The sequence below is a fragment of the Calidris pugnax genome, unplaced genomic scaffold, assembly GCF_001431845.1.
Source record: "Calidris pugnax isolate Ruff unplaced genomic scaffold, ASM143184v1 scaffold121, whole genome shotgun sequence".
Lineage (NCBI taxonomy): Eukaryota > Metazoa > Chordata > Aves > Charadriiformes > Scolopacidae > Calidris > Calidris pugnax.
This window is the reverse complement of record NW_015090884.1, coordinates 684,089-697,024: the sequence shown is the minus strand read 5'-3', so window position 1 is coordinate 697,024 and position 12,936 is coordinate 684,089. Positions and strand designations below refer to the sequence as shown.

General features: G+C 50.2%; 1 protein-coding gene across 1 annotated transcript in view; it reads right to left on the bottom strand.

Annotated features, from left to right (window-relative positions):
• Positions 1-11,067, bottom strand: part of GDPD4 (glycerophosphodiester phosphodiesterase domain containing 4) — a 49,141-nt gene extending 38,074 nt beyond the window's left edge. Inside the window, exon 1 of the mRNA XM_014947100.1 lies at positions 10,968-11,067. The gene's annotated coding sequence lies outside the window, so the exon portion shown is untranslated. The remainder of the gene's footprint in view (positions 1-10,967) is intronic.
• Between the last annotated feature and the right edge of the window lie 1,869 nt (positions 11,068-12,936).

The window sequence follows — 12,936 nt, the reverse complement described above, 5'->3', positions numbered from 1 at the left end:
GCCAAGGTCGAAAACCCCAAAATTTTGTTTGTGGCACCATTCCCTAAGCCACTTGTTAATCATGAATGACTTTCTATTCCTTTCAGTATTACAACCTGCAACCAAGGGTATTGATGAAAAAATAATCTGTGCCCCTGATCCCTCAACTAGTTTCCCCAGTGCCTTGAAGTCCCTTTTGATTGCTTTTAAACTTCTGGTTTCAACCTCATCATTTCCCACCTGCATAACTAGTAATGGATAGTAATCAGAGGGCTTTACCAGACTAGGCAGCCTTCTAGTGACATCTCTGACCCGGGCCCCTGGGAGGCAGCACACTTCCCTGTGGGAAGGATCTGGCCGACATATGGGGCCCTCTGTTCCCTTCAGAAGGGAATCCCCAATAACAACTACCCTCCTCTTTTTTTTTTGGGTACAAGTACTGATATGAGGGGGGGACTGGTTTGCTTTAGGCAACCCCCCAGATGATGTTTCTTCTACTTTCTCATTTACCTCTCCCTCAACATCCAGTGCACCATACTTGTTGTGCAAGGGCAACTGGAAGGGTGAGGGGGGCTGTGAGAGGTTTTCCTTGCCCCTCCTACCAGGCACCTGTGTCCATTCCCCTCTGCTCATTGGGTCACCTCCCTCTCCTGAGGGGATCTGCAGAGCCTCGCACAACAAATCCAACTCCCTTTCACTTTCCCTTATAGACCTTAGTCTTTCCACCTCTTCCTTCAGTTCAGCCACCTCGTCCTTCAGTTCAGCCACTAGACTAAGCAGATCATTGATCTGCTCACACCTCACACATGTGTTGACTCCACAGCCTTCCAGTGCAAGTGCCAGGCTCCAGCACTCGCTGCAGCCCGTTGCCTGGGTGCCTGCATGTTTGTGTGTGGCCTCTGATAGGGCACACTCAAGTTTTTTAACAGCCTTCTGCCGAGTTGTAACCATGGTTTGATCTCTTTGCTGCTCGAAGTTGCGCACACTGCTCAGCTCTCGTTATGCCTGAACTCACCTGTCACGCGCCGCACCCCTGTGAGGCCGCTGCCGCCGCTTCGCCGCGCGCCTGAGGGCCTGCTCCGGCCGCGTTTAAATCTCCGCGTGACTCCTGGCCACGCCCCCTCCGCTCCTGATTGGTTGTTGCGGGCTTCCGGGTTCCCGCTGGGGCTGGGGCTGTGAACTGGGGGTCCCTGAGCTCGGAAACCCCTCTGTACAGCGGGATCCAACCCTCTCCCCGGGCTCACCTCGGTTCTCGTCGCTGCCGCCGCCGCTGCTGCCGGTGCTGCCGCCGCTTCGCCGCCATTCGCCGCCATTTCGCCGTTTCACCATCACCACCAGCTGCACACAGCCCTCGCCACCAGTCAGAAAGGCTCAGCAAAGAGCATCCCTTAAACTCATGCTTCTGCCCAAGGCTCTGGACCACAGCCTAGGATCCCTGCCATCATCTGCTTTCAGTTTCTTTTCAGGGAATTAATGAGGTTTAACACAGGAAAGGAAAAAGGATCCAATAAAATAAAGCTAGTCATAATCTCCCTATGATATGGGACATACTCTATATCCTTTCCTTTCCCTGTTAATTAGAATTTATCAGGAAGACTTTCAACACTTTATAAGCCCTAATTATACCTTACTTCTGTGTGAGATCCCAGGGAGTATGTGCAGCCTGGGATAAACCACGTGAAAAGTACGTCTCATGAACTGGTCAGCTGTTGGCTTTGAGGTGAAGGTCACAGCCATTAGCACAAAGACACTATAGGGCTTAACACGAGAAATAAAGAAGGACTCAGCAGCCAGTCCCTCATCTGTGGTCTCACGTGAATGCTTTAAGGCAAGATCTTCTGAGGCAACCGATTGATTTTGCGGGGGGCAGTTCGACAAGCCCTTGAAGAACCCTTGTTGCTGGGGGTGAGTGATATGGGTTTGGTAACACTGCTGCCAGCCCAAACTTCACACACCCCTGCATGGTGATGCAAGCCTCACTCCAAGGTGGGATCTGTTCACCTTAAAACAAAACCAGACGTTGGCCATGAGAATATAGGGTAAAAAAAGTCACCTTCATCCCTGGTTTTATTCCAGAGTGACCATTGTAGGAAATCAAGCTCCAAATTTGAACCACATTTTTTACACAGATCACTATTTCCTCTCCCCCAGTTCTCCCCCCAGAATGTTTGATGTCTCCTTGCTCCTTCAAGCTACCTCTCTCAATAGTCTCTCATGCTTGGAGCATGTTTGTCCCCAGTGCCTGATCCCTGGGGATGACTCATTATCCACAACCACTTGCAGAAACCTCATTTAATCATAACCATCATCATTAGAAATTACAGCTGGTTTTCTTCAACTTCAAAGCACTTTGTGGGCTACGTTAACAAATGTGTTAAGGAAGGAAATTATTGGCCAAGCCTCAGAGCATTTACAATGGATTTTATAGAAATGCTTTCAGATTCATGTGGAAACAGGCAAGGGGAAATTTTCATGTTTGCAAAAGGGTCTCATGGCATTAGAAGAGATTTTCCCTCTCGCCTGCTAGGAGCAAAATGAGTGTTTTCAATAAAGCTCGCGAATAGTAGCTTCATAAAAGGAAAAGGCAGCTGGGAAAGAAAAAGAAGGGATGGAGAAAGACTTTTCACAAATGCCACAGCCTTCGCTGGACTCAGCATATTCCTGTTCATTATTATTATTCAGAAACTTCCCGGAAGGGCCAGGTGGTTTTGGTTCTGCAGAGATTTGTGTGCCACCAGCACCTCCCCATTGCAAAGAGAAAAGATGTGGGTCTGGCACAGACAGAGACAATTTTGGTTACAGAAGCTCTCCTTTGAGGGGGAACAGGAGGTAACTCCCGGCACAGCTGTTCAGTGGGATCTAGATTTAAACTATTTTTGACTGAGAGCTTCTTTCTAGAGAGGTTCACCTCATCTACCTTCTAGAGATGTCCTCCCAGCCCTGCTTTTCTTATGAAAGATCTTGCCCACCTCAACCATCCTTATAGAATGTTGCACGTCCCCCTTCTAGAAAGTCGTAGAATCATAGAATGATTAGAGTTGGAACAGACCTTAAAGATCATTCAGTTCCAACCCCCAACACCTCCCACTAGAGCAGACTGTTCAAAGCCCCATCCAGCCTGGCCTTGGAGATGTCCAGGGATGGAGCAGCCACAGCTTCTCTGGGCAACCTGTTCCAGTGTCTCAGTTCCCTTAGAGTAAAGAATTTCTTCTTAATATCTACTCTAAATCTCCCCTCTTTCAGTTTAAAACTGTTATGCCTTGTCCTAGTGCTCCGCTCCCTCATAAAGAGTCCCTCCCAAGTCCCAACAACTCCAACTGTCCTTCTAGAAACTTCCACTGCACCACTCAAGCAAAGGTGGCCAGCCACAGCAACCAGCCCAGCATGCTTGGTGGCCCTCAAGCCACACCAGCCCTGGATCTCCATGGTCCCAAGGACTAAAGCTGCAGCTGCTCCATCATTGCTGTTGGCTCTATTGATGGTAATAAGGGAGAGGAGGTTCTGGCTGAGGATAGCAAAGAAACTTCAAAATCCAGAATCAAATGCTGACCCAAACACAGCAGATTTCTGTACTTTCATGCCTATTTTCTATATTCATCTGACTAAAATGTTGCTAGGGCCCTGTTTGGCCAGGGAAGGGCCTGAAAAACTCTGGCACATCAGAAATCTGATTTTACAAAGTAGATATTCACCTATATGAAATGGCTTGGATAATGGTTTTCAGGAATTGGTTTCCCAGTGTGTACTCACATGGCTCTCCTGGTGTAAAGAAAGCTCTCATCCAAGAACAAGATCTATGGCCACTTTCCCAACATCACAGAAATGGGTACAACACACAAGTAGCTTTCGCCCTGTTGATGCCAGACCTATCAGCAGTGTCTTCCCTCTGGTTTTGACCCTGAGCTCCTTCATATAGTTGATATACAACCCATAAACGTGTTACAGCCCCCCTTAGCTCAGTCCTGGAGGTCCCCTGTATAAGGATGGCCAGCCCTTTGGGGAAGCTGGAGACCCTCCTCTGTGCAGCACAGGTGGGCAGAGGCAAAAGTTAGCCCCAAAAGTGATCAGAAACAGCGACCTTCCAGCTGTGAACACACAGATACCTTCCACCACCCAGCCAGATGCTGGTCCCAGCTGGCAGCAGCGAGATGTCCATATCTAGGTGTCATTTTGCTCACCTGAAGAGGGAATTAAGAGCATCGGTGAGCTCATACCTCCAGGTCAAGCCTGAAAATGGAGACTCGGTGTGACCGGTTTGGGGGAAAATGCTGCTCCCCACACTTCAGCGTGGTCAACAGGAATCACAGAATCATAGAATGGTTTGGGTTGGAAGGGACCTCAAAGATCATCAAGTTCCAACCCCCCTGCCATGGGCAGGGACACCTCCCACTAGAGCAGGTTGCTCAAAGCCCCATCCAGCCTGGCCTTGAACACTTCCAGGGATGGGAGAAGGGAAGAGTTTTGTCCTCACTGTGCAACATCACAATGTGTGCAGCCGGGCTCAGCTCAGCCCCGTGCAGAACATGGGACACAGCCTTGGGCTTTGCCCCTGGGTGGCCGGCGGCTTTCTAAGAAGTCACTCTCCCACCATTGAAAAGCCACCATGGGGAGGCAAAAAAGTGCTTCCACGGCTCAAAGCCTGCCTGGCGGGGGGAGGAGGAGGAATAAATCCCTTGGGAAAAAAAAAAAAAAGAGAAAAAGGAGCTCAGAAACGGGGGGGGGAGGAATATTTCTTTGAAGATAAATCCTACTTTGTGCAGTTCAGCATGCCCTGGCTTGGGTCCCTCTCTGCTCCTGTGAATGCCTAAGCAGCTCTTTGTGCCCTGCTGTTAAGGGGAGACGAGGAGATTGGGACGCAGCGTGGGGGGGACCCTCTCCAGCCCCACAGCCCCACCGAGGGCAGCCGCGACTGCCACGAGCATCGTCTCCGAGGGAAGACTTTGTCCGTCAGCCAAGAGGAGGGAAGAAAAGAGGTTTGCAGATCACATACCTCTGCCCGGCAGCTCTGCGGAGAGCTATTCAGCTCGGACAAAAGGACGGGGGCCCTGGATGGCCACCGCAGCGAAGCCCCCAGCGCTGGCCCTCCCCCAAGCTGCTGGTGTTAAAGTTCAGACCTCGGAGCAAAACAGCCCCTGCAAAGAGGGGAGGAAAAGGGAGGAAAGGATGCTTTTCGTGCCACCGGCCAGAGATTTGTCTGTTTAGTTATCTACAGCGTCCAAACGCACCAGGGCTGGCCCATTTTTGCACCTTAAGAATGTGGTTCTGCTGTTCCCAGAGGAAAATCCTTTCTAGCTAATTAAAGCTGACGCGTTTCTGCTTAAGCCACCTCAGAAAACTTTTAAACGCTCTTCGGGGCAAAATGATAGTCTGACACACAAGATCCGTGCTCAAATCCCCTGACTTAACGCCAACCTACGCGCGCAGCAGAGCCGTCACCCAGAACCTCAGTTTCCCAACTTAGGGTTGTGCCAACAGCACAACAAGAGCAGCAGATGAGGGCTGTGCAGCTCATTTGATTTTCGCTCATCTGCTGCTGTGAGCCCTGGAGTCTGCTCAGCAAAGCAGGAAGATCAGTGGGTTTCATTGCATGGACATCACCCTGTGCAGACAACCCGCGGGCAGAACGTTGGTGGACCTTCCCAGGGCCCAGGACACCCAGCACACTCAGCTCTGCTGGATCGGCGCCCAGCAGAACTCACATCCCAGGAGCCTGGAGAAAGGGAACAATTTATTTAGTTGCAGAGCTTGGGGTGGGTGTTTATATTCCTCCTTTGGTCTTCCTGGATGAGCAGTTAGACTCATCTCCTCCATGTTTGAGTGGTCACCCAGAGCTTCTGGTACAACCGGCGAAGTGAAACAAGCACAACTCAACTCAACCAAGGGCAGGTCCCACTTGGAACCTGCCCCACACATGTCCAGAGTTCCAAGGCACAAACCCAGCCCAAGACAAAGGGGCGCTCATCGCTCAAACCCAGTGAGCCCAGCTCAACCCTGTGACCCTTCCAGCTTCAAGGAATTTCTCCATCCTAGACTTCTCAAGCTGCCTTGGTATGGGCACAAAAGTCTATACCTGCCTGGAAGATGCCCAACAGAAAACCTCATACCAGGCAGATGTCAGCTAACGGGATGAGGAAAGTGTTTCCCAGGACCAGGGAGAGCCAGGTGCCACCAAGAACATGATGGACTGTGCCCTGCTCAGTTTTGCCCTGCTCGGTTTGTCTCCTCTGGTGCTGGGCACCAGCCCTGGACGTCGGTGCCCAGGTCAAGAGACAACGGCTCTGCAGTTACAGCTGGCAGCAACAAACAAGCACCAGCTCGGTGCCAGGAGGCAAGACTCTGATATCCCATCCAGGCTCTCCTGACACCAACCCTGGTGGCATTTCCAGATGACAATATTTTCTGGATCTTTGTTAAAGCCCTTCTCACCCGCAGATTGTGTTTTACTTCCTTCCAGCCCACCAAGCACCTCTTTCCAAAAAGTGGTTCCTGCCACATGCATCTCACCCCCCTTCTCCACAGGGACAGAGGTGAACAAGGTCACTTGTCACCCAGCCAGCAGCATGGAGAGCCCAAGAACGTCTCAATGCCAGTGCGTTGTCACCCCCTTGGCTGTGGGTCCATCCCCGCTGCCGTACAAAGGGCAGCCACAGAAATTGTCCACGCAGGGTTACAGGAAGCAGTCATGAGGACCACAGGTGGTCCCATGAGGAGGACCACATGGAAGACACCAACAGGCTTATTGAGGGCAGTAGTTCCCAACCCTATAGTGCCTCATTCTCACAGAAGGGCCAAAAAATCATCCCCCAAAAGAGCATTCACCATGAATTACAGAGGAATACGGGACAGGCTCAGCTTGGTAACAGGTTGCCAACTGGCAACAGGGAGGGAAGGAAGAGGTTGTAGAGATAAAGAAGTAAGGTGGCATCTGGATAATCTGGAGGATAGAGAAGGTAAAAGGATTGGTGTCATTCACCTGCATTTCTTGCAATAATTGGGTTTTGTGCAACCGAAAATTTTTAAAAGCTTTGCAGGGAAAGAGAGCACTTAGAAGAGGGCCACCATGACCCCACAGCACCTTTCTGACCGCTCTAAGGCATGAAACAACTAAAGCAAGCACGGAGAACAGGTTAATCAGTAGCAAGTACACCTTAAGAAATAAGTAGTCTTCTAAAAAGCAATTGCTCTTACCAATTTTCCCCCCTCCCCCCTTCTCTAAATTGTCTTTTATTTCTCCAGCTCTGGAGACCTTCCAAAATAAGTTCAGTGAGAGCAGCTGCTGAAAGGACCAGACTGAGCCATGTGTCAGCAGCCAGGGCCGCAGGAGCAGAGGACCAGACCCCTTATTGTCATGGAGTCTTGGTGCTGTACAAGGGTCTTGGGGATCAAAACCTTCCAGGGGCTTCCAGCCTAATGAGAGCAGACAAAGGCTGGAGAAACCAGGAATTGCTCACAGTCACGTTGGAGAAGAGATTAAATGGGGCAGGAGAGCAAGGGAAAGACTGACTCTAGAGCATTTCTACACAAGCAACGAGGCTCCAGCCTGAGTTTCTGTCTGTTCAGGCATGCGGTGATGTTTCCAGCTGCTCCCGTGCTGTGCCCCGCTTGCAGATATGTTCTTCCTTCCCCTTGCACCCAACAGTGGAGTTGACATCAAAACTGTCCCCTGTGGGCAGCAGCCACAACCTCATTCAAGCATGTAACACATTCCCCCACCCAGCCCTGCCCTGTCTCCATGCCTGCTGCTATTCTAGTGCACCACCATCACGGTCAACTTCTTGCCTTTGTCACCTTTCCATGCAAACACCGACTAAAGAAGAGCTGGTGTCCTGTGGTGGCCCCAAGAGCCTTCCCTTGACACCAAACCTGCAGAGGACAATTCTCAGGAGAGGGTTCCTCATCTCTCTCTTGCTACAGTGTCATGTGCACTACAACTGCCCCATCACCAGAAAGGAGCTGGACCAGGAGGATGGAGAGTCCATCCTGACCCTTACAGCAGATCCTCAACATGCTTAACACTGCCTGGGGGCACCACAAAGACTTGTAAAGCAAACAATGACAGGAGAATAAGACCAGTATGAAACCAAGGCATGTTCAGTCTGCTCAACCCTTTTCCTTCTTCCTTGTTTTTTTTTTCCTGAAGAGGACAAAGAAGGGTTGAAAAGCAGCAGATGCCTATGTTGTGCTGGTGGGGAGAGTCACAGGGAACATGAGCTAATGCCACCCTCTGTTTACTGATATCTTATCAAATGCCAACCCTTCAGCCACCAGAAAGCAGTCATCTGTGGTTCCTCCTTGAACATCGTCGGGAGAGCAGGGTCCAGCACAGGAAGAACAGGATGAGGATGAGATGCTGAGGAGATAAGCACCTGCAGGCAGGCTACTCAGCTCTCACACACAATGTATCTGGAGCTGGAGCAGAGGTTGCAACGTGGAGCCAAGCCCATGCTGCCCTCAGGGCTCAGCCTGCCATGGAGATATGGTCCAGGCTGCCTCACAGGTCATGTCTCCAACCTGCTCTACCCACATCAGCTCCCTTTCTTTTCTTCCAGTAAGATCTGGAGCCTGAAGCGTCATCCCACCTTCTTATGCTATCTGCTTTTCTAAAAAGTATCCCAAGATCCTCATTTATCGCATACCACAGAGGTCTCTGGGGCAGTCCTACCAGTCAAACCATAGGTGGTCACCCCAAGATGAGGTACAGACCTCCTTATTTTTCCTTTTTGCCCCAACACTGGACACTTTTAAGGTTCAGCTGGACAGGGGGTTGGGCCATCTTCGCTAGACCATGCTTTTGCCAAGAAAGGTTGGACCAGATGATCCTTGATGTCCCTTCCAACCTGGTATTCTATCATTCCTTCAAAATATCCTAAGACCTAGAGTCAGATTTGGATCGAAGCATGCACAGGGTTGCAGTCTGCAAGGAGCAACCATCACAGAGCTCCTTCCAGCATCAATCCTGTCCCCCACACAAAGCCACCGATCTAGGACTTTGCCACAGGGCAGGATCTGCTCCGTGCTGCGAGGAGACAGGAGCACATGTGTCTCAGCTAGGGGGTGGTGACTTCTGAAACTATTTGCACACAAAGCCTGAGCAAGAGATTCTGGGCTCTCACACAGCAAGGAAATTAAGTGCATATTGTCAAAGGGCAACAAACTTTAGAAGAAAATGCTTTCTCTTTTATTTTGGCCGGTATTTCATCACGCTAAGCACGACTGTACGGTAACGACTTGCACTGAGGCACTTTGTAAGCTGCAGGTAGTCTCACAAAAAGATACCGCCACTGAATTTAAATAACTGCATTTTCATTACCAGAAATCATAGAATCAATTGCCGAGGTTGGAAGGGACCTTTCAGACCATCGAGTCCAACCATCAACTTAACACTGACAAAAACCTCCACTAACCCATGTCCCTCAGCACCAGGTCTGCCTGGCTTTTAAATACCTCCAGGGATGGCGACTCCACCACTGCCCTGGGCAGCCTCTTCCAACACTTAATAACTCTTTCTGTATAAAAATTTTTCCTAATATCCATCCTGAACCTCCCCTGACGCATAAAACTCAAAAAACACCAGTCGGTCACCTCCTCGGGCCAACGTCACAGCATTAAAAAGTCACAGGACTGGTTGTGAAACCCAGCTTTGTGTTTCTCTGCAACAATGACCAATTTCCCTGGAAATCTCACACACCTTTTAAACATTTCAATAGCAAAGTTGGAAAGGAAGCAACGGCTTTGGCTCCCCTCACATTCAGAACATTTTTTTAATTAAAATCCAGCTGGTCCCGTGGTACATTTTGCTTTTCTCCTTTTTTTTTGCTGTTGTTAAATGCAGCTTAAAAGCTTTGAGCAGCTGTAGGAAATTATTTTCGTTCTCTCTTGCCCTCCACCTGGTGTCACGTGCTGGAGGATAAGTCCTGAGAGACGTTGTACTGTGAGATCGGGATTCCCAAAGACAGCGTGGAAGCAAGGAGGAGGTGATGTACACCACGGGCTGGACTCCAGCTGATCAAAGTTTGCACTATCCAACCCAAAGTTTGGCCAGGTGCTGGTTCCCCGGGTCCATATCAGCTGAGCACCTGACCCTGAATTAAAACTCACTTTTTCCTAGAAGCGAAAATTTCTCCCTTTCTCTGCTAATTGTGGTTATGCCCACAAATAACGGGGCAGTATTCGGACAACGACAGCAGACCAAAGCCAGGGCCAGATCCTGCTTTCAGGATTTCCTGATTTCAGCTGCTCTGCAAAGAGTTGCCCATCAAAACTCCCGGGGGTGACCTGCAGCCACGGGGCAAACGTTGGACCAGAGGGTGGCTTCCAGCTTTTCCAACCAAGTCCTGATTATTTGCAGCTGTTCCCAGATGTTACCCTTTCACGGGCTATTTGTTCCCCAGTCGACCTCCCCGTTCACACGCTAGGCGAGCTCGGGGGAAGAAAGAGAGAGGCTCCTTTCTCCCTTTTACTATGGAAACAGCCCCTTTATCCCAAGAATTGCAAATGCTCGGCTGCCGCTTCCCTCCCACCGCCGCCCCACTTCCAGAGACCCCACCAGCCTCCCACTGCTCACGTCCCATCCCAGCTCCTGTTTCTCCCCTCAATAGGTCACAGCCGGACCCCAAGAGTGAAACTGGACTTCTGAGCACCTTCTCCTCCCCAACCAGCCATCAGAACCCCCTCCCTCTCACAAATCATCCCCTTCGCTCCCCTTTTGTTACCGGTTCTCCCCATTCTCTGGCTCTTTGGGCTTTGTTTCTCGCTGCAATCCAGGCAGGAGCCGGCTCACAACCACCCGCTGTCACATCCCAACCAACACACTCGAAAGTCCAAAGAAAATTAAAAAAAAAAAAAAAAAAAAAGGAAAAGTCAAAGACCACCCACCCCACCCCCTCCTCCCAGCACTAACTTTTAGAGCAGGCAGGAAAAAGCAGGCAGAGATGAATTTCAGCAGGCAAGGAGCATCTTTAAGAGTTAGGAGAGAGGAGGTGACTCACCTCGCCGGGACACACATGGAGGGGTTTATTTTTCCTTTCTGCTGCAACTTGGGTTGCTGTGTCCTTCGCTTGTGACACTCCGGGACCTGAATGGTGGCAGGGCTGTGTGACACCCAGTATTAGAGAGGCTGCTGGAGACGTTCCCTCCCACGGTAGGAGGGGCCACACGGGGCTTAATAAATTCAGTTCCCAAGGCTGGAAAAATTAAAGTCTCATCATGGGATGCAGGCAGCTGCTCACCACGCGGCGCTGGGAGACACCGGGGACCTGCAGGTGAACCTGGGTTTGATTCATCCCTCGCCCACCCCAGGACAGGAGAGGCTCGTATTCAAATCCTGCCTTGGCAGGGCTAGGTGTTCAAGGGATGGGGTCCGAGGAAACATCCCAAAGGAGAATTGGGCAAGACGTGTCGTCACCGACTCTCAGAATTAAAACTCCCGAAACCTCCTCCGTGAAAACGTTTCCCATGGCTGGAAGCCCCAGGCAGGAATCCGCTGCACCAGATTTCTGAGCAACCCCAGATGCAAAAACTGCTTATTTCACTTGGGATTGTGTTTTGTCTTTTTTTTTCCAATGGTTTTGGGCTTTAATATCTAAATCCTATTAGAGCCATAACTTCCTTTGGAGGGGGAGAGGGGGCAGGTCAGCACAAACAAAAAGCAGTTTGTGTGGCTGGATTTTGTAACCTCCAACATGCCCTGGACTTTCAGAGAGGCATCTGCAAAGTTTCTTGGGCTAAGAAGCTACACGACCTTCTGGAGATCCTTCTTCTCCAAAAAAGCAGTTTGCTGCACAAGAATCTAAAGAAACATCTCCTCCAGCACCGGAGGGCTCTCTGAAACACCACTGGTGCAGTCTCTGCCATCTCTCCCATTGGGATTTTTCTTGTTGGCTGAAAAGACAGATCAGAGGGTCCCTCAAAAAAAAAAAATAGGCAAACTGTCCTGGAAAACAGGGAGAGGGGAAAAAGGGCAGAAATGATGACCCAACAGCTTTTGGGCAGCTCCCATTAAAAGGAGAAACTTTTAATGAGGAGATGAGCTACAGAGATGGCAGCCTGGTTGACTCTGAAACCTAATGACGAGCAGAAGGGATATGAAAGTTCCACTTTAAAAGCAGAATTGCTAATCCACGCTTAGCACTAGGTCCTAAAATACCATCATCTGCCCTTGGAATTGGAATATTAAATAAATGGGGGAACCACAATGTGTGAAGGTGGAAGCAGCTGTTTTTATCACTGAGCATCTTCCAGCTAATGCTCAGCTGGCTGGAGAAATGAGGCACGAGTGAGCCTCTAGAAATATTACTTGCTTTACGGTCTGATTCCTGGAAACCTGCGAAATAGGGCAGGAAAGGGTGGGATTAAGAAGCTCAAGGCTCCCCAAAATACCTTCTCAAGGGGCTTCTCCATCATCCTTCCCCGGGCTGCCTTTTCTTCCAGCTGCTGCACCCTCATGGTGTGGATGGACTCCAAGGGGGATGTGGGCGATAAGGGAACGGGGTTGAGCAACACTGTCAGCACAAAAAAGCTGCCTGCAGTGGAGGTAAGAGCCCTGAAAAATAAAAAAAAAAAGGTAATTTAAAACACAACCCTAGCCCCACCTCCTAAAAAGCAAAGAAAACCCCAAATATCCCTGTTTTCTGCCCTAAAATAATACTGTGTTTTGGTTTTCTGCTGGGTAAAAAGAGACACAAAACCTTTGGTGCTGTGGTTTGTTCTGCAGGCACTGGCAAAGGACTCGCTGACTGGGCAGAGGCTGCTGTGGCTTCGGTATCTTCAGCTCAGAGTTCACCAGCTTATCTCAAGCACAAAACCCTTGCCCGGTGTCCTCTCCTCGCCGGGCAGCAGGCAAGGAAGGCAAGCGAGGAGCTGCTGGAGCCCTGCCACCGGCCAGCCCGGCCTTGGAGTTTGTGAGCCCATAAAGAAAATGCCTGCAAGGGACTGGTGCCATAGAAACTCACCCCCAGG